Raw genomic sequence first — 21,450 nt, 5'->3', positions numbered from 1 at the left:
CCTTCGGGATCGGTGTGGCCTGGCTCAGGCTGCCATTTCTGCATTGTGTCTTTTAAGTGTACCCCTTTCGTGCTTCTTAGAGGCTCTTGGCTGTTCACTCTACTGAATGCTGCTTGTGTCCTTTGAATGCTCAGGGAGCCTCTGGTCATCTGGGAACCCACCTAGGCTGCCCCTCTGGAAACCCTCATTCCCCAGCTGTTTCATCGAATCATTAAATCCTTACTGTTAGAAGAAGGTGATTCAGCCCATTGAGTCTGCACTGGCCCTTTGAAATGATTTTTTTTTTCTTATTGCTGTCCGAGAAGAATGTTTCCCGTTATTGGGCAACGTTTAGCGTAATTAGCCCAAGCTACAGTCAGTGACTTTTGAACAGCAGTTGTGCATACAATCTTGCTTGTGGACATTTTTTAGTACGGCAGCCATAAATTGGGAATTGTGCAAAAGAGGTGGCAAGTTATGAATATTGTGCTCTATGCTTTTTTTTAAAGTAGCAAAATAAAATAATTTTGAACCAATAGGGTAAATTTACAAGACTAGAATAAACTATTGTCCTTGGATACTTGGATAGGTATCAAAGTTAAAGGAGAATGTGAGTGTGCAAGTTAATGATGAGGACTTTAAACGCATTAAAGTGGCAAAGGCGCAGGAGAGGTTAGTAATGTTTCCAGAACACGTAATAGAGCAGAGAGTATAGAAAGTGGCAAGAATCTAACTTCAGGCACAGCGAAAAAATGGACAACTATGAGAAGGGGGGTGGTCAACTGAGGGTGTTGTATCTAAATGTGTGCAGTATACAAAACAAGGTAAATGAACTTGTGCACATTGAAATTGGCAGATACGATGTTGAGGGCATCACAAAGACGTGGCTGTAATTTGGAGGTAGGTGAGCACTTTGGTGATACTGACCACAATTTGGTTAAGTTTACTTTAGCGATGAAAAGGGATAGGTATATACCATAGGGCAAGAGTTATAGGTGAGGGGAAGGCAATTATGATGCGATTAGGCAAGACTTGGGATGCATAGAATGGGGAAGGAAACTGTAGGGAATGGGCACAATTGAAATGTGGAGCTTGTTCAAGGAACAACTACTGCGTGTCCTTGATAAGTATGTACCTGTCAGGCAGGGACGAAGTGGTCAAGCGATGGAACCGTGGTTTACTAAAGTAGTTGAATCACCTTGTCAAGAGGATGAAGGAGGCTTATGTAAAGATGAGACCTGAAGGTTCAGTTAGGGTGCTTGAGAGTTACAAGTCAGCCAGGAAGGACCTAAAGAGAGAGCTAAGAAGAGCCAGGTGGGGACATGAGAAGTCCTTGGCAGGTAGGATCAAGGAAAACCCTCAAGCTTTTCTATAGGCATGTCAGGAATAAAAGAATGACTAGGATAAGAGTTGAGCCAGTCAAGGTCAGTAGTGGGAATTTGTGCGTCGAGTCCAAGGAGATAGGAGAGGCGTTAAATGAATATTTTTCATCAGTATTCACACAGGAAAAAGACAATGTTGTTGAGGAGAATACTGAGATACAGGCTACGAGACTAGAAGGGCTTGAGGTTCATAAGGAGGAGGTGTTAGCAATTCTGGAAAGTGTGAAAATAGATAAATCCCTGGGCTGGATGTGATTTATCCTAGGATTCTCTGGGAAGCAAGGGAGAAGATTGCAGAGCCTTTGGCTTTGATCTTTATGTCGTCATTGTCTACAGGAATAGTGCCAGAAGACTGGAGGATAGCAAATGTTGCCCTCTTGTTCAAGAAGGGGAGTAGAGACAACCCCGGTAACTATAGACCAGTGAGCCTTACTTCTGTTGTGGGCAAAGTCTTGGAAAGAATTATAAGAGATAGGATTTATAATCAAATTATTCCTTTCCAGATGATTAGGGATCGTCAACACGGTTTTGTGAAGGGTAGGTCGTGCCTCACAAACCTTATTGAGTTCTTTGAGAAGGTCACCAAACAGTTGGACGAGGGTAAAGCAGTTGATGTGGTGTATAAGGATTTCAGTAAAGCATTTGATGAGGTTCCCCACGGGAGGCTATTGCAGGAAATGCGGTGGCATGGGATTGAGGGTGATTTAACGGTTTGGATCAGAAATTGGCTAGCTGTAAGAAGACAGAGGGTGGTGGGTGATGGGAAATGTTCAGCCTGCAGTTCAGTTACTAGTAGTGTACCACAAGGATCTGTTTTTGGGCCACTGCTTTTTGTTATTTTGATAAATGACTTGGAGGAGGGCGTAGAAGGATGGGTGAGTAAACTTGCGGATGACACTAAAGTCGGTGGAGTTGTGGACAGTGCTGAAGGATGTTGCAGTTTACAGAGGGACATAGATAAGCTGCAGAACTGGGCTGAGAAGTGGCAAATGGAGTTTAATGCAGAAAAGTGTGAGGTGATTGGAAGGAGTAACAGGAATACAGAATACTGAGCTAATGGTAAGATTCTTGGTAGTGTGGATGAGCAGAGAGATCTCGGTGTCCATGTACATAGACCCCTGAAAGTTGCCACCCAGGTTGATAGGGTTGTTAAGAAGGCATACGGTGTGTTAGAGGGATTGTGTTTCAGAGCCATGCGGTCACGTTGCAGCTGTACAAAACTCTGGTGCGGCCGCATTTGGAGTATTGCGTGCAGTTCTGGTCGCCACATTATAGGAAGGATGTGGAAGCATTGGAAAGGGTGCAGATGAGATTTACCAGAATGTTGCCTGGTATGGAGGGAAGATCCTGTGAGGAAAGGCTGAGGGACTTGAGGCTGTTTTTGTTAGAGAGAAGAAGGTTAAGTGGTGACTTCATAAAGGCATACAAGATAATCATAGGATTAGATAGGGTGGACAATGAGAGACTTTTTCCTCAGATGGTGATCGCTCGCACGAGGGGACATAGCTTTCAATTTGAGGGGAGATGGATATAGGACAGATGTCAGAGGTAGGTTCTTTACTCAGAGAATAGTGAGGGCGAGGAATGCCCTCAAAGAGGAATGAGAGTAGTGGACTCGCCAACATTAAGGGCACTCAAATGGTCATTGGATAATCGTATGGATGATAATGGAATAGTGTATATGGGCTTTAGATTGATTTTACAGGTCGGCGCAGCATCGAGGTCCGAAGGGCATGTACTGTGCTGTAATGTTCTATTGTCTATTGCAACGGGGTTAGGGATGGGATCTAAATATCCCAAGGAATAGTGTCCTATCAAAAGGACCGACAAATGGGCAGAGGGGGTGGGGTTACATTGTTGGTAAAGAATGAAATTAAACCAAAAGCAAGAAGCAATATAGGATCAGGAGGCAGAGAATTTGTTTGGGTTGAGTTGAGGAATCTCAAAGGAAAAAAGACCCTGATGGGAGTTATGTACATGCTCCATTGCAGTAGACAGGATGTGGAGCAGAAAATAAATCTGGAGATAGAAAAGGCATAGAAGAAAGTTAATATTACAATAATCATGGGGGATTTCAATGTGCAGGAGGGCTGAAAAAATCAGGTTGGTAGCGGATCCCAAGAAAAAGAATTTGAGAAATGTCTGCGAGATGTTTTTTTGGAGACGCTTTAGAGCCATCTAGGGAACAAACAATTCTGGATTTATGATGTGTAACGAGGCAAACCTGATGAGGGAACTTCAGATGAAGGAATCCTTTGGGGGCAGTGACCACAATATGATAGAATTCACCCTGCAGTTTGAGAGGGCGAAGCTGGAATCAAATGTTACGCTTTTACAATTGAATAAAGGATGAACTGGCCAGAGTTGATTGGAAGGGGGGCCTAGCAGGAAAGACAGTAGAACAACAATGGCAGGGTTTTTTGGGTGTTATTCAGGAGGCACAACAGAAATTCATCCTAAGAAGAAGGAAACATGCTGAGCGGAGGACAAGGCAACCATGGCTGACAAGGGAAGTCAAGGACAGCAGAAAAGCAAAGGAAAAAGCATACAATGTGGTGAGGATTATGAAGCCTTTAAAATCAAGCAGAGAACAACTAAAAAAGCAGTAAGTAGGGAAGAAGATGAAATATGAGTGTAAGCTAGCTAGTAATATGAAAGAAGATTGCAAGAGTTTTTTTGATTAATTAAAGGTAAGCGATAGGCAAGAATGGACATTGGACCACTGGAAAACGAGGCTGGAGAAGTAGCAATAGGGAATAAAGAAATGACAGAGAAACTGAATAGGTACTTTGCATCAGTCTTCACGGTGGAAGACAGTGACATACCAGAACTTCAGGAGAGTCAGAGGCAGAGGTGAGTGAAGTGGTCATCACAAAGGGGAAGGTGCTGAAAGGTCTGAAGGTGGATAAATCACCCGGACCGGATGGGCTACACCCCAGAGTACTGAAGGCAGTATTTTAGGAGATTGCGGAGGCATTGGTGGTGATCCTTCACAAATCACTGGAGGCAGGGAGGTTCCCAGAGGATTGGAAAATGGTTAATGTAACACCCCTGTTTCAGAAGGGAGGGAGGTAGAAGACAGGAAATTATAAGCTGGTTTGTTTGACTTTGGTTGTTGGTAAATTTTAGAGTATTATTAAGGATGAAATTGTGGAGTACTTGGAAGTGCAGGATAAAACAGGGCTAAGTCAACACTGCTTCGTCAAGTGGCGGCCATGCCTGACAAATCTGTTAGAATTCTTTGAGGAGAAAACAATGAAATTAGACAAGTGAGAGCCAGTGGATGTCATCTGTTTAGATTTCCCGAATACCTTTGATAACGTGCCATCAGTGGGCTAGACAGCTGGTTTGTAATGCAGAACAAGGCCAGCAGCATGGGTTAAATTCCCGTCCTAGCTTACCCGAACAGGTGCAGGAATGTGAAGACTAGGGGCTTTTCGCAGTAACTTCATACTTGTGATGATAAAAGATTATTATTATTATTTTTAAGGAGGCTACTAAATAAGTTACAAGCCCATGGTGCTCGGGGCAAGGTACTGGCATGGATAGAGGATTGGTTGACTGGCAGAGGCAGCGAAGTAGGGAAAAAGGATGGCACCGGCATCTAATGGTGTTCCGCAGGGGTCAGTGTTGGGACCACAGCTATTCACGATATACTTTAATGATCTGGAGGAAGGAACTGAGGGCTTTGTTGCTATGTTTGCAGATGATAAGGATATGTAGAGGGACTGGTTGTGATGAGGAAGCAGGGAGGCTGCAGAAGGACCTGGACAGGCTCGGAGAATGGGCAAAGAAGTCGCAGATGGAATACAATGTCGAAAAGTGTAAGGTTATGCACTTTGATGGGAAGAATAAAGGCATAGCTTTTTTTCTAAATGGGAAAAGGCTTCGGAAATAAGAAGCACAAAGGGATTTGGGAGTCCTAGTTCAGGATTCTCTTAAGGTTAACATGCAGGTTCAGTTTGCAGTTAGGAAGGCATGTGCAATGTTAGCATTCATGTCAAGAGGGCTAGAATTTAAGAGCAGGAATGTACATCTGCGGCTGTATAAGGCTGTGGTCAGACTGTATTTGGAACATTTTGAGCAGTTTTGGGCCTTGCATTTAAGGAAGGGTGAGCTGGCCTTGGAGAGGGTCCAAAGGCGGTTCACAAGAATGATACCGGAATGAAGGATTTGTCATATGAGGGACGGTCGAGGACTTTGGGTCTGTACTCAATGGAGTTTAGAAGGGTGAGGGGGGGATCTCATTGAAACTTACAGAATAGTGAGAGGCCTAGATAGAGTGAATGTGGAAAGGGTGTTTCCACCAGTAGGAGAAGCTAGAACCCGAGGGCTCAGCCTCAGACTGAAGGAACGATCCTTTAAACAGGTGAGGAGGAATTTCTTCAGCCAGACGGTGTTGAATCACTGGAACTCATTGCCGCTGAAGGCTGTGGAGGCGAAATCACTGAGTGTCTTTAAGACAGAAATAGATAGGTTTTTGATTAATAAGGGGATCTGGGATAATGGGGATGAGAAACGGATCAGCCATAATTGAGTGGTGGAGCAAACTCAATGGGCTGAATGGCCGAATTCTGTACCTATGTCTTATGGTACCTGCTAATCTGGAACAATTGATGTAGATTTGTGAAAGGCAGGATGTGCACCATGTAAGGATCCTCCTGTTATTTCCTGTTTTTCCCTTTTATTTTATTGTTGCAATTACAACTTTGACCTATGGATTGTTTATGGGCATGTGTCTTGAAGGCCACTATTATGGGCCAGGGCTTAGAAACGTGACCTACAACCTTTATGTTGAATTTGGCAAGGATGAGCTCAAAAGCCTTCACTGCAGCTGTGATTCATCAGCCTTTCTAGACACTTTAATCAAAACAAGGTTTATTCTAAGAATTTAGTTACCATATATACAGCAAGAATTTTTTAAAAATAGTTTATCGAGGCATTTATAGTTTTAACATTTTTATCATTCAAAACAGAGATCCAAAAGCCTCACAATACCGCACCCAACTTGCCCCATCCCAAAACCCTGACTACCCATACATTAGACTCCCCCCCCCCCCCCCCCCCCCCCCCCCCAACCCGGCGAACTTAGTTTTCTCCAGCCGTAGAAACCCTCCCATGTCGCTGACCCAATCCCCTGGCTTTGGAGGCTCCGAGTCCCTCCATTCCCCCCCCCACCCCCCCGGCTCCTGCATCTTCCACTCCAAATATTGCCATCTCTGGACACCGAATCACCCTCCCTTCCAGGACCTCTGACATGGCATCTGAAAATCCCTGCCAAAATCTCCTTAACCTCTGACGTGCCCAAAGCATATGTACATGGTTCACAGGACCTCCCCCACAGCGCCCACACCTGTCCTCCACCTCCTCAAAAAACCTGCTCATCCGGGTCACAGTCATGTGAACCCTGTGGACCACCTTCAACTGGATCAGGCTAAGCCTAGCACACAACGAGGATGCATTGACTCTCCTCAGGGCCTTCTCCCACAACTCGACTCCAACTCCCCTCCCAGATCTTCCTCCCACTTCCTCTTCAGCTCCCCAATTGGGACCCCCTTCTCACTCCTTCAGTTCCTTATATATTTCCGAGACCCTCTCCTCCCCAACTCCTGATTTAGACAACGCCTTATCCTGTAGTGCCCTTAGTGGGAGGTGAGGGAAGCTCGGGGTCTGCCTCCGAACAAAATCCCGTATCTGCAGGTACCGGAATCCGTTCCCACCCGGCAACTCAAACTCCTCCTCTAGCTCCTCCAAGCTCGGGAAACATTCCTCAATGAATTCCTCAAATCTCTCAATCCCTACCTGTGCCACCTCCTGAAGTCCCTGTCTAGCTCCCGCGGAGCGAATCGGTGATTGTCACAGATCGGTGACCACACAGATGCCCCCTCTAGTCTCGTGTGCTGCCTCCATTGGCCCCGCACTCTCAGGGCTGCCACTACCATAGGGCTTGTGAAGTACCGTGCCAGAGAGAACGGCAGAGGTGCCGTTAACAAAGCCTTCATACTCGTGCCCTTGCAAGATGCCGCCTCCATTCGCTCCCACACCGACTCCTCCCCCAATAAAGTTCGGAAAGGCTAAGCCCTCCTCCTGGTTCAAGAAGGACCGTCTTCATCCACTGGGCTCACAGCCACACTTTAATCAAAACAAGAATGTAGTTAACATATATATATATATATATATAAACGCAGCAAGAATTTTTATCAATTATGAACATAAAGGCAACACACAGCCACAGTAATCTATGTATAACACTTAATGAATTCCCCCATAGCCGTTCCAATTCAATAAAAAAATCCAATTAAACCAAAGCCCCTTTTCAAGGGTGTAGCCTAGCACACTGAGTTCTCACTTGAATGGGACTGGTCCTTATCCCGAGAGTCTGATCCAGTTTCAACCAGCAGCTTCAAACTCCTCCCGGAAAACAACTATCTTTAAAATTACCAAGGCAGTTAGCCACACCCAATGTGCTATTCATTGGAACAGCTTTTAAAAATTAAAACAATGTAAACGCTTCATCGTTCTGCAGCAGTCTAAAGCAACCAAACTGAAACTGAAACCCCCTCACCTCACAGCCACAGCCCAATGTGCTACAAGTCAATGATAAGTGGTTAAACTTTTCTTAAAGGGACACTCACATGACACCTCCCTCTGAGGGAAAAAATAAACCATCAACTTCAAAGATGGTTTCATTTTTCACCTTTTCACTTGCCCGTTCCTAACACTTAACAATAAACATGCATACATTTTCGTACATCAAAACAGGCAAACATTTACAATAATACATTTTAGTTCTTTGTCTTCCACCATCAAACCTGCTTCTCTTCATCACATTTGTGTCAAAGCATCGGCTATCATGTTTTCTCATCCTGCCACATATATAATTTTAAATCAAACTCCATCGAAACAGTCTGGCATTGTTATTCTTGAATTTCTCCAAAAATGTCAGTGGATTATGACCAGTATACAGTAGTCCCCCTTTATAACGCGGGTGTTGGGGTCCAAGACAGCCACCCGCGTTGCAACCGAGCCGCGGATATCCACGATGGGGGTTTTAAATTTATTTAAAAATCTATGCTAGCGCTTCCCATTGAGAGTCTACGGGGGGCGGGGGGAGAGGTCAGACCCCCGTAGACTCACAATGGGAAGCGCTAGCATAGATTTTAAAATAAATTTAAAACCCCCATCGTGGATCTAATTAAAACAGTGTCAATTTCAGCGGCCGGCTCACTTTGATCCGGAGAGGGAAGCTGCTCTCTCACTGAAACAATCAGCCAGCCGCTGAAATTGACACTGCCTGCTGCTCTCTGCCTCCAATCCAACTTTTAAGTTTTAATGTTTCTGATTGGAGGGAGAGAGCAGCGGGCAGTGTCAATTTCAGCGGCCGGAGAGGGAAGCTGCTCTCTCACTGAAACAATCAGCCGGCCGCTGAAATTGACACAACTGACAGTTGGGGTCCATAAGCCCCCCTGCGGTATATCGCGAACCGCGGTATTGCGGAGCGCGGTATAACGGGGGACTACTGTATATAGTTGTTTCGGACAAATTGCTGGTAACATCAATGTTAAAATGTTGCAAAGCCAGCACCAAGCTCAAAGTCTCCTTATCATTTGTTGAATACTTCTTCTGGTGATCATGTCATTTTTTGGAAAAATGCCCAAGAGGCCGCTCTATTCCCTCATCGTCTTCTTGCAAGAGCACGGCAGCTACACCCACATCACTCGCATCAATAGCCATCTTGAATGGTTTTGTGTAATTTGGGGTGGCCATCACAGGAGCAGTGGTTAACAGCCTTCAGGCCGTCAAATACCAGTTGGCACTCTGCTGGCCACTGAAATTTGCTGCGCTTCTTCAGCAAGGCCGTCGGTGGAGTAACCACGGTGCTAAAATTCGGCACAAATTTATGGTAAAAACCACTCCTGCCAAGAAATCCCAATATTTCCCTTCATGCCGAGGGTATTGGGAACTCCACTAAATTTTTGTTTTCACACCCTGTGGGACCATTTGTCCATGTCAATTGTATGGCCAATGAATGTGACTTGGGCTTTTCCAAACTCGCTTTTGGCTAGGTTTACCACCAAACCCGCCTCCTGAAGTCGATCAAATAACTCCATCAGATGCTTCAAATGTTTTTTCCATATCTGTCTAAAAATAACCAGATAGTCTATGGGGCTGTTCACAGTAACTTCATTGCAGTGTTAATGTAAGGCTATTTGTGACAATAAAGATTATTATGTACATCACACAATTGGGTAATCCTGTAATGACTTTTAGTTAACCGTTGAAATGTGGCTGGGGTGTTTTTCATGCCAAATGGCATAACTTTGAATTGGTATATACCGTTTGGTGTCACAAAAGCTGAAATCTCCTTTGTCTTTCGGATAAAGGTACCTGCCAGTAACCTTTGAACAGTTTGGAGATAAAAGCTGATTCTCCCACCTTCTCAATGCAGTCCTCCAACAGGATAAGAGTCTGTTTCTGTAACTGCATTAACCGTTCTATAATCCACACACAATTGTTGAGTACCATCCGGTTTTGATGCCATCATTATGGGTGAGCTCCACTCATTGCAACCCACTTCAATTATGCCATTGTCAAGCCTACTTTCAATTTCTGTTTGTATCTGTGCCAAATTTAGAGTGTTAAGTCTATATGGATGTTGTTTAATTGGAACAGCATTTCCCACATCTACATCATGTATAACCATTTTAATGCTTCCCAACTTATTTCCACAAACATGCCCATGTGATATTAATAACTCTTTCAGCTCCGTTTGTTTTTCCTCTGGAAGGTATCTCAATAATTTATCCTAATTTTTAAGAACATCCTCGTTATCCGATTTAATTTGAGGAATGTCAAATTCAGAGTCATCTGGATTTGGTTCTTCACTTTGAGTTAGAATCACTAAAACCTCTTCCTTTTGCTCTCCTTCGCTTTCAAAATACCTTTTAAGCATATTCACATGACACGCTCTCGTTCTTACCAAATAATTCACCTCACTCAATTTCTTTCCCATTTGATAAGGTCCACAAAACCATGCATTTAAAGGTTCACCTATCACTGGTAACAATACTATTACTTTATCTCCACTGGCAAAACTGCAAACTTTTGCTTTCTTGTCTACTTCCTGTTTCATCACATGCTGTGCAACTTTCAAATGTTGTCTAGCCAATTCACCTCCTGGATTTAACTGTTCCCTAAAATTTGTCATCCAATAATGTTGTTTCAGTTTGCTCACTGGCCAATTTCTCCTCAATCAATTTAAGTGGTCCTCTAGTGTCATGACCAAAAATTAGTTCAAAAGGACTGGATTTTGTTGACTCATTAGGTGCATCCCTCATTATAAACAGTACGAATGGAATTCCTTTATCACAAGCCTCTGGATAATCTTGACAATATACCCTCAATATTGTCTTTAATGTATGATGCCACCATTCTAACACTCCCTGCAATTTTGGATGGTATGCAGTTGATTTAAATTGTTTTACTCCTAATATATCCATAACCTCCTTGAATAACCTTGAGGTAAAATTTGTTCCTTGATCCGATTGTATTTCTGTGAGTAGTCCATATCTTTAAGTAACTTTAAGTCAATTTAAGTAACTCCTCCACAATCTTTTAAGCTGTAATATTGCATAATGGAATGGCCTTTGGAAACCAAGTAGACACATCCATTATAGTCAAAATATATTGATTTTCACTTTTCGTTTTAGGAAGTGGCCCTGTGCATTCAATTATTATTAATAATAATAATAATAATAACCGTTTAGTGTCCCAAGTATGAAGTTACTGTGAAAAGCCACTAGTCGCCACATTCCGGCGCCTGTAAAGGTTAGCTGGTACTGGAATTGAACCCGCGCGGCTGGCCTTGTTCTGCATCACAAACCAGCTGCCTAGCCCACTGAACTAAACCAGCCCTATAATTAAGATCCTTGTAAAAGGTTCCTCAAATGCTGGACTGGGCATAAAGGGCACTGGTTTTATCACCACTTGAGGTTTCCCTATCACTTGACATGTGTGACATGATTGACAAAATGTGACTACATCTTTATGCCATCCAGGCCAATGTTTTTGTATTTCAGCTTGAGTTTTCCTTATTCCCAAATGACCTCCCACTGGTACCTTGTGCTACTCGCAACAGCTTCTTTCTATATCCTACCAACAATGCCACTTCATGACTTCTGCCCACTTTTCATCTGCCTGCAGACGTAAAGGTCTCCATTTTCTCATTAAGACATCTTTTTAAAGTAATAACATTCTGGTATACACTCAGATTCCTCTTCTGTGTATGCTTTCTGATGCATCCGTTTTATTTCTACATCTTTCTGTTGTAACTCCGCCAATTTTCCTGAACTAAAAATATCAGCCTCATCCTCCATCTGTTCTTGTTCTTTTTCAACCATCTGATCAAAAACCGTTGCTGATAATTGCAGTTCCACTTCATCTTCACTCTTTCACCCAGGATATTCGTCTTTCAACAATTCAGTTGTTTAATTTTCCACTGGCTTATAAGAACATAAGAACATAAGAACTAGGAGCAGGAGTAGGCCATCTGGCCCCTCGAGCCTGCTCCGCCATTCAATTAGATCATGGCTGATCTTTTGTGGACTCAGCTCCACTTTCCGGCCCGAACACCATAACCCTTAATCCCTTTATTCTTCAAAAAACTATCTATCTTTACCTTAAAAACATGTAATGAAGGAGCCTCAACTGCTTCACTGGGCAAGGAATTCCATAGATTCACAACCCTTTGGGTGAAGAAGTTCCTCCTAAACTCAGTCCTAAATCTACTTCCCCTTATTTTGAGGCTATGTCCCCTAGTTCTGCTGTCACCCGCCAGTGGAAACAACCTACCCGCATCTATCCTATCTATTCCCTTCATAATTTTAAATGTTTCTATAAGATCCCCCCCTCATCCTTCTAAATTCCAACGAGTACAGTCCCAGTCTACTCAACTTCTCCTCATAATCCAACCCCTTCAGCTCTGGGATTAACCTAGTGAATCTCCTCTGCACACCCTCCAGCGCCAGTACGTCCTTTCTCAAGTAAGGAGACCAAAACTGAACACAATACTCCAGGTGTGGCCGCACTAACACCTTATACAATTGCAACATAACCTCCCTAGTCTTAAACTCCATCCCTCTAGCAATGAAGGACAAAGTTCCATTTGCCTTCTTAATCACCTGTTGCACTTGTAAACCAACCTTCTGTGACTCATGCACTAGCACACCCAAGTCTCTCTGAACAGCGGCATGCTTTAATATTTTATCGTTTAAATAATAATCCCGTTTGCTGTTATTCCTACCAAAATGGATAACCACACATTTGTCAACATTGTATTCCATCTGCCAGACCCTAGCCCATTCACTTAACCTATCCAAATCCCTCTGCAGACTTCCAGTATCCTCTGCACTTTTCGCTTTACCACTCATCTTAGTGTCATCTGCAAACTTGGACACATTGCCCTTGGTCCCCAACTCCAAATCATCTATGTAAATTGTGAACAATTGTTGGCCCAACACGGATCCCTGAGGGACACCACTAGCTACCTATTGCCAACCAGAGAAACACCCATTTATCCCAACTCTTTGCTTTCTATTAATTAACCAATCCTCTATCCATGCTACTACTTTACCCTTAATGCCATGCATCTATATCTTATGCAGCAACCTTTTGTGTGGCACCTTGTCAAAGGCTTTCTGGAAATCCAGATATACCACATCCATCGGCTCCCCGTTATCTACTGCACTGGTAATGTCCTCAAAAAATTCCACTAAATTAGTTAGGCATGACCTGCCCTTTACGAACCCATGCTGCGTCCGCCCAATGGGACAATTTCTATCCAGATGCCTCGCAATTTCTTCCTTGATGATAGATTCCAGCATCTTCCCTACTACCGAAGTTAAGCTCACTGGCCTATAATTTCCTGCTTTCTGCCTACCTCCTTTTTTAAACAGTTGCATCACGTTTGCTAATTTCCAATCCACCGGGACCACCCCAGAGTCTAGTGAATTTCGGTAAATTATCACTAGTGCATCTGCAATTTCCCTAGCCATCTCTTTTAGCACTCTGGGATGCATTCCATCAGGGCCAGGAGACTTGTCTACCTTTAGCCCCATTAGCTTGCCCATCACTCCCTCCTTAGTGATAACAATCCTCTCAAGGTCCTCACCTGTCATAGCCTCATTTCTATCAGTCGCTGGCATGTTATTTGTGTCTTCCACTGTGAAGACCGACCCAAAAAACCTGTTCAGTTCCTCAGCCATTTCCTCATTTCCCATTATTAAAACTCCCTTCTCATCCTCTAAAGGACTAATATTTACCTTAGCCACTCTTTTTTGTCTGATATCTTTTTAAAAAATTTTACTGTCTGTTTTTATATTCTGAGCAAGTTTACTCTCATACTCTATCTTACTCTTCTTTATAGCTTTTTTAGTAGCTTTCTGTTGCCCCCTAAAGATTTCCCAGTCCTCTAATCTCCCAGCAATTTTTGCCACTTTATATGCTTTTTCCTTCAATTTGATACTCTCCCTTATTTACTTAGATATCCACGGTCGATTTTCCCTCTTTCTTCCGTCCTTCCTTTTTGTTGGTATAAACCTTTGCTGAGCACTGTGAAAAATCGCTTGGAAGGTTCTCCACTGTTCCTCAACTGTTCCGCCATAAAGTCTTAGCTCCCAGTCTACCTTAGCTAGTTCTTCTCTCATCCCCTTGTAATCTCCTTTGTTTAAACACGAAACACTAGTATTTGATTTTACTTTCTCATCCTCCATCTGTATTTTAAATTCCACCATATTGTGATCGCTCCTTCCGAGAGGATCCCTAACTATGAGATCATGAATCAATCCTGTCTCATTACACAGGACAAGATCTAGGACCGCTTGTTCCCTCGTAGGTTCCATTATATACTGTTCTAGGAAACTATCGCGGATACATTCTATAAACTCCTCCTCAAGGTTGCCTTGACCAACCTGGTTAAAACAATCGACATGTAGATTAAAATCCCCCATGATAACTGCTGTACCATTTCTACATGCATCAGTTATTTCTTTGTTTATTGCCTGCCCCACCATATCGTTACTATTTGGTGGCCGATAGACCACTCCTATCAGTGACTTTTTCGCCTTACTATTCCTGATTTCCACCCAAATGGATTCAACCTTATCCTCCATAGCACCGATGTCATCCCTTACTATTGCCCGGATGTCATCCTTAAATAACAGAGCAACACCACCTCCCTTACCATCCACTCTGTCCTTCCGAATAGTTTGATACCCTCGGATATTTAACTCCCAGTCGTGACCATCCTTTAACCATGTTTCAGTAATGGCCACTAAATCATAGTCATTTACGATGATTTGTGCCATCAACTCATTTACTTTATTCCGAATACTACGAGCATTCAGGTAAAGTACACTTATGTTGGTTTTTTTACCTCTGTTTTGAATCTTAACATCTCCAGTTTTATTCCATTTGTTATTACTGGGCCTATTCACTGAGCTCCCCTCAGTCACTGTACCTTGTACTGTCGCCCTTTTAGATTTTTGACTGTGTCTTCTCTGCCTTGCACTTTTCCCCTTACTTCCTTTTGCTTCTGTCCCTGTTTTACTACCTTCCAACTTCCTGCATCGGTTCCCATCCCCCTGCCACATTAGTTTAAACCCTCCCCAACAGCTCTAGAAAACACCCCCCCTAGGACATCGGTTCCAGTCCTGCCCAGGTGCAGAAGATAGTTTCTCCATTACTCCTACTACCACTTCACCACTCTTCACTGAACTCTCCAACCTCACCTTATATAACAGAACACCACTTTTCTCATGCTGAGTTCCAATTATTATCACATTTTTGGGCAATATTCGTCGCAAACTATATAACTCGTCATCTCTTCCCACCAAATATTGACCAGCTCCCTTATTTCTTAAAATTTTGACTTCCTTACCTACTCTTCCTGGTACACATGAGTAAACTTTACCCACACAAGTAAATTCTTTGAAGAGATCTGGCATCTTCTTATCAATCACCTCTTGATCAGGCTGTAAATTATTTTCCACCTCCTTTGCTTCAATTGGACTTTTTTTTACCACTTTAACAAACCCCACTGGCTTATCTTGTTTTACCACATCAGCTTTGCCAGTGCTTTTCTTAAACACCCAACCCTGTAACTTTACATGGCCTAGTTTATTACAGTAAATACATCTGAAACTTTTCATTTCTCTTCCACCTTCCTGGATTTCTTTTTTAATCTGGGGTGCGCTATCCTTATTATCTCCCATCTCCCTTACTTTTACCACCTGAATATTTTTCTTTTCGCCAGTTTCTATCCTTCACAGGCTGAAACTGATATCGGAAACCAAATTTTGATTTATGAACTAATTCATAATCATCTGACATTTATGCTGCTAATCTCGCAGTTTTTACCCTTTGCTCTTCCACATGAGTTCTCACTACATCAGGAATTGAATTTTTAAACACTTCCAAAATTATAATTTCTCTAAGAGTTTCATACGTTTGGTCTATTTTCAAAGCCCTTATCCACCAATCAAAATTACTCTGATCCTTTTGAACATTATGTGTGTTTGACCAGGTTTTTTCCTTAAATTTCTAAACCTTTGTAGGCTTCAGACACTAGTTTATATGTTTTTTTTTACCTCCTCATACGTGCTAGATACCTCCCCTGATAGTGATGCAAACACTTCATTACATCTACCTAGAAACTTTGTTTGAATCATTAATACCCACATGTCCTGTGGCCATTTCATTTGTTTAGCCACCTTCTCAAATGAAATGAAAAAGGCTTCTACATCCTTCTCATCAAATATTGACAATGCTTGGACATATTTAAATAGATCCCCACCAAGCCTTCGACTATGAAGCTCTTGCTCGTTCTCATTATCCTCATTATCTCCAACAATTTTATCTGGCGTTCACTTTTTATTGCCAGTTTCCGAAGTTCAAAATCTCTATTTTTGTCTTTTTCCCTGATCTGTACCTCAAGCAGTTTCATTTCTTGTTATTTTTGGTCCTCCTTTACTCTTTTCGTTTGTCTGCTGAGTTATTCTTTCTTCATCCTTTTTCTCTCTCTCCTTTTCTCTCTTTTCGAATTCAAGCTGTTTTAATTCCTTTTCATGTTCGAGCTGCTTTGATCCTTTTACATGTTCAATCTGCTTTAATCCTTTTTCATGTTCAAGCTGCTTTATCTATCATTGACTTCTTGCCATTGCCAATGATTCTGACTGTGTCTCGGTCAATTGTAAATGCTCAGCTTCCACTGCAATTACCTCTTCTTTCTGTACTTTGTCAGGCAATGTTAACTGAAATGTTTTTGCAATTGTAAAAGCCTTGTTTTAGTCTCCATTTGTAAGGTATTGCGCGTGACTTTCTTTACGCCCAAAATTTCTGAGTCCCTGAAAGAGCCATTGTCCACAACACATTCCCTATTTAAACTTGAATACAACACTTGAAAAGCGAATTCACTATAATTCACTAAGCCAACCCAATCACAAAAGATAGACTTTTATCCCGGCTGAGCCCCCAATTTTGTTATGGGCCAGGGCTTAGAAACTCCAAATGGTATTGTGAAGTTCACCTGACCTACAACCTTTATGTTGAATTTGGCTAGGATGAGCACAAAAACCTTCACTGCATGTATGATTCATCAGACTTCCTCGACACTTTAATCAAAACAAGGTTTATTATAAGAATGTAGTTAACATATATATATATATATATATATATATATATAAACAGAGCAAGAATGTTTTATCAATTACAAACATAAAGACGCCACACAGCGACAGTAATCTATGGATAACACTTAATGAATCCCCCCTCAGCTGTTCCAATTCAATAACAAAATCCTATTAAATCAAAGCCCCTTTTCAAGGGCATGGCCCAGCACACTGTATTCTCACTTGAATGGGATTGGTCTTTTTCCTGAGATTCTGATCCAGTTTCAATCAGTAGTTTCAAACTCCTCCTGGAAAATAACTGTACGTTTAAAATTACCAAGGCAGTTAGCCACACCCAATGTGCTTTGCAGTGTAACAGCTTTTAAAAAATGAAAACAGGGAAAACACTTCTTCCTTTTGCAGTCTAAAGCAACCAAACTGAAACTGAAACCCTTCTCACCTCACAACCACAGCCCAATGTGCTACAAGTCACATGATAAGAGACTAACCCTATCTTAAAGGACACAACCTGTATCTTTAACTCAGACAGAAATAGTGACCTGTGACTTTAAGAAAGAATCCTGCATCAAGCAGCCTTTAATTCAAACAAGCAGATTCCAGAGGGCTGTTCTGCCTTTAATTTAATCGAGCAGATTCCAAACGATTTGACTGACATCAGTGATAATTCAGATTGACTGGCTTGGCTGGCAGCCAATGAACTGGCTCAAAATGCTGGGATTTGCCGATAGCCCTATCTGATTCCATCTAGAATGTTTCTCCAGTAAGGCTGGGTTGTCATTTCATTTTCAGTTCAGAAGCTGGAAGAACTTCTCTGATGTTTATCCTCCCTGATATGATGACATTTTTCTTTGAAAATCTCAAGTAAAGTCATCTTTATTGTCACAAGTAGGCTTACATTAACACCACAATGACGATATTGTGAAAAGCCCCTAGTCGCCACATTCCGGAGCTTGTTTGGGTACACTGAGAGAGAATTCAGAGTATCCAAATTACCTAACTGCATATCTTTCAGGTCTTGTGGGAGGATACCGGTGAACCCGGGGAAACCCACGCCGACACGGGGAGAACATGCAAACTCCACACAGACAGTGACTCAAGCCAGGAATCGAAACTGGGATCCTGGCGCTGTGAAGCAACAGTGTTACCCACTGTGCTACCGTGCTGCCCCCAGTGTAAATCTAGTGTAAAATTCATCTCTCTCCCCTTTCTCTCTCTTTCTCTCTCCCCCTCCCCTTGTCTCTCCCCCACTCTCTCTTCCCCCACTCTCCCTCCTCTCTCTCCTCCCTCCCCCCACCCCCTCTCTCCATTCCCCTCTCTTCCTCCCCCAATCTCTGTTCCTCCCCCAATCTCTCTTCTCCCTCTCTGTCTTATCCCTCTTCCCCCTCTCTCTCTTCCCCTTCTCTCTCTCACCTCTCTTTCTCTATCTTCCCCCCTCTCCCATCCTTCTCATACTCTCGCTCCCTCCTCTCTCCACATCTCCCTCTCTCCCCATCACACTCCTGCTCTCTCGGTCCCGTCCCCTCTCTCTCTCTCTCTCTCCCTCTCCCTCTCTCTCTCTCTTGTTCCCTCTCTCTCTGTCGTTCCCTCTCTCTCTCTGTCGTTCCCTCTCTCTCTCTTTCTCTCTCTCGTTCCCTCTCTCTCTCTCCGGTTTGGGACTCTTTTTGGCAAATAGCAATAGAGAGTAGATCAGTTAATTCTGAGATTGATTATTTTTGTTAACCAAAGATATTGAGCATATGGGAGAAAGGTGGTTACAGTAGTGGCCTAATAAAAGTAAGGTTAAGGGGGGGTTGTTGGGTTACTGGCTCGGCACAACATTGAGGGCCGAAGGGCCTATTCTGTGCTGTACTGTTCTATGTTCTATGTTCTATGGAGTTCGATTGCAGATACACCATGATCTCATTGAATGGGCATAAGAGTTAAATTATCTACTTCTGTTCCTATGTTTGTATATGGAATTACTACAGTTGCTGATTGAGTCAACCAAAGCATTTATGAGGGAATTAGAGGAAAAATATTAAGGACATGGGAAAAGAGTGGGTAAATACAACTTAAACATGTAGATCTGATCTGGAATTTGTTGTAACACATTTCTCTAGGCCCAAATGGTCTGCTGAAATTTCTGCTGCTGTTCAATCACTCCACATATGTGTTTCACATTCCACAGTACTGGCAGCAAGCCTGTTTCAGTATCATTTACATTTCAAAAGCAAAATAATGGAATATTAAATATTTAGTATGTGTGTACTTGAATATCAGTTAAAATTACCCCTTTTGCATTTTCATAAATGCAATATTTTAGATTGCTACTTGTTGTTGGATTCATTAGTTGGCTTCTGTCTTTTTGGAAGGGAAAGCAGCAGTTAAAGTTTTATAATATGCTGCTTAAAAATGTATAATTAGAGATTTTGATTTATGGTTGAAGAAGTGGCATAATGGTTTCTTGGAACATGTACAGTTCCAAGATACTCTATTTTATTTTGAGGTCGTGTTTGAGAAACAAATTACACTTCAGGAATCATTTTTGACTGAAGTAGTTGTGCAAATTAAATTTATGACGTGGAAAATCAGCAGCAATGCCATTTCTTTTTATAACTGGGGTATACATTTTACGTTCCAAGACTAATCGCGTATTACTGACGAGGAGATTTACTGCCTTCAAGTTTTTCTGTATTACATTTAAAAATACATTAACAAAGAACCAACAGTCTAAAAAACAGCTTGTGATGTTTGACTGGCTTTAAACAGGGTCTAGTCAGATATGAGAGAGAAACCATTTCTGCCTTTTGTGTTATTTGGTGTCAGCTGTCATATATGGTCAGAAGTAGATAAAAATATATGGAGTCATTTTAAGAAACATGCCAGTGGTGATACTTTCAGTTCTGAGTTTAATTATCACTCATAAAAGTTAACCTAATTCAATATATCGGTTTGGTTGTTGAATTTGTTTGATATTATGTTTTTAAAATTTGAAACTCTGCTACTTCAGTATGTTACATTTCCACTAACGTCTATATTATTCACATCTGGTTCATGGAAATACCTGTTCAGTGTGTATTGTAACTTAATTTTGAAAAATATATTTGTAATGATCAACAATTCTAAATGACCAGGTTTACTGAGTATATACTTTAGATGAACTGTGAAATGCAAAGTTTAACTGAAGTAGACAGATTTTAAGAGTAGACGGATATTTCTGACATAAAATATGAAACTATATATAGAGCTATATTTTGTACTCTGAATGGTGTAATTTTTAATATTTTTTTATGTTCCAAATGCTATCTTCAACTATGAATACCAATCTGCATGTAGGTTTATTTAATATACACGGTTTATTTAATATAACTTGATTACTGGGGATCTCTTAGATCTAAGAGATTTTTTTCTGACAAATTTAGCAGTGAATGCACAGCACTTGATAAATGGTCCACTGGCACATTTTTTGGAATACTGTCAGTTTTGACCGTTGTCATTTATCTTGCCAACAGTGACAACAGACCATTAAATGCATGGGTTCCCATATGTATCGTTAGGTTCATAGATAAATAAGATTAACATATTTTGATGGTGTACACCAAAATTACAGTACAAGGTTGCAGAGTCTAAAGTTTTTAATGCGAGTAACAATGGAGGCTAAATCTGGTCTGTAAAAGTTCATGGCATGCTTCCAGTTCATGTCCCTTGTCATGCAAAGCCATCCTCCTGATTAATGAGAAGAGCATCTTTGAGGCATGGAACATATTAGGAATCCTCAGAAATGCCTCACCATATTTCTTCCCCTGGAAATAAACCAGAAAATCTACGGTTTGGACATGGAAAAAAGGAATTTCTTTACATCTCTTCTCAGTGGCTTGTTTCCTCTCCTGCACAGTTTACCCTGGAGAGTTAAGCCCAAGTGAAGACGGATATGATGGGAAATGGGATGTAGTTTTTGAGCCAAGATTGGAGAGATGGTTTTGGATCTTTTGAAAGCTGCAGCCGGAGAACAATCTGCTAAGGTTTAGCTTTTTTCTTTTATAAACCTTCTCGTAGCTAATTCACACTCAGTAAACTACAATTGCCCACGAATCATAGAATTTACAGTGCAGAAGCAGGCAGTTTGGCTTATCGAATTTGTACCGGCCCTTGGAAAGAGCACCCTATTTATGTCTCTGACACTTCCCTTCCTTGATCTTTCTGTCTCAATTTGCGGCAATAGACTAGCTACTAATATCCACTACAAGCCCACTGACTCCCATAACTATCTGGACTACAGCTCTTTGCATCCTACGCCCTGTAAGGACTTCATCCCTTTCTCTCAGCTCCTTCGCCTCTGTCGCATTTGTTCCGATGGTGCCACTTTCCAAAATGGTGCTTCGAAAATATGTTCCTTCTTCCTCAACCGCGATTTCCCACCTACA

General features: G+C 42.0%; 1 protein-coding gene and 1 long non-coding RNA gene across 4 annotated transcripts in view; one reads left to right on the top strand and one right to left on the bottom strand.

The window, feature by feature from the left end:
• lrmda (leucine rich melanocyte differentiation associated) overlaps positions 1-21,450 on the top strand; it is a 1,080,961-nt gene that overhangs the window by 120,318 nt on the left and 939,193 nt on the right. The gene's annotated exons all lie outside the window — the stretch shown is intronic.
• LOC119956195 overlaps positions 20,673-21,450 on the bottom strand; it is a 31,734-nt gene continuing 30,956 nt past the window's right edge. The window contains exon 3 of the long non-coding RNA XR_005458603.1: positions 20,673-20,829. This is a non-coding gene — a long non-coding RNA (uncharacterized LOC119956195). The remainder of the gene's footprint in view (positions 20,830-21,450) is intronic.

The sequence above is a fragment of the Scyliorhinus canicula genome, chromosome 22 (assembly GCF_902713615.1).
Source record: "Scyliorhinus canicula chromosome 22, sScyCan1.1, whole genome shotgun sequence".
Lineage (NCBI taxonomy): Eukaryota > Metazoa > Chordata > Chondrichthyes > Carcharhiniformes > Scyliorhinidae > Scyliorhinus > Scyliorhinus canicula.
Note: the sequence above shows the minus strand (reverse complement) of the source record. Positions and strands in the feature narration are given on the sequence as shown.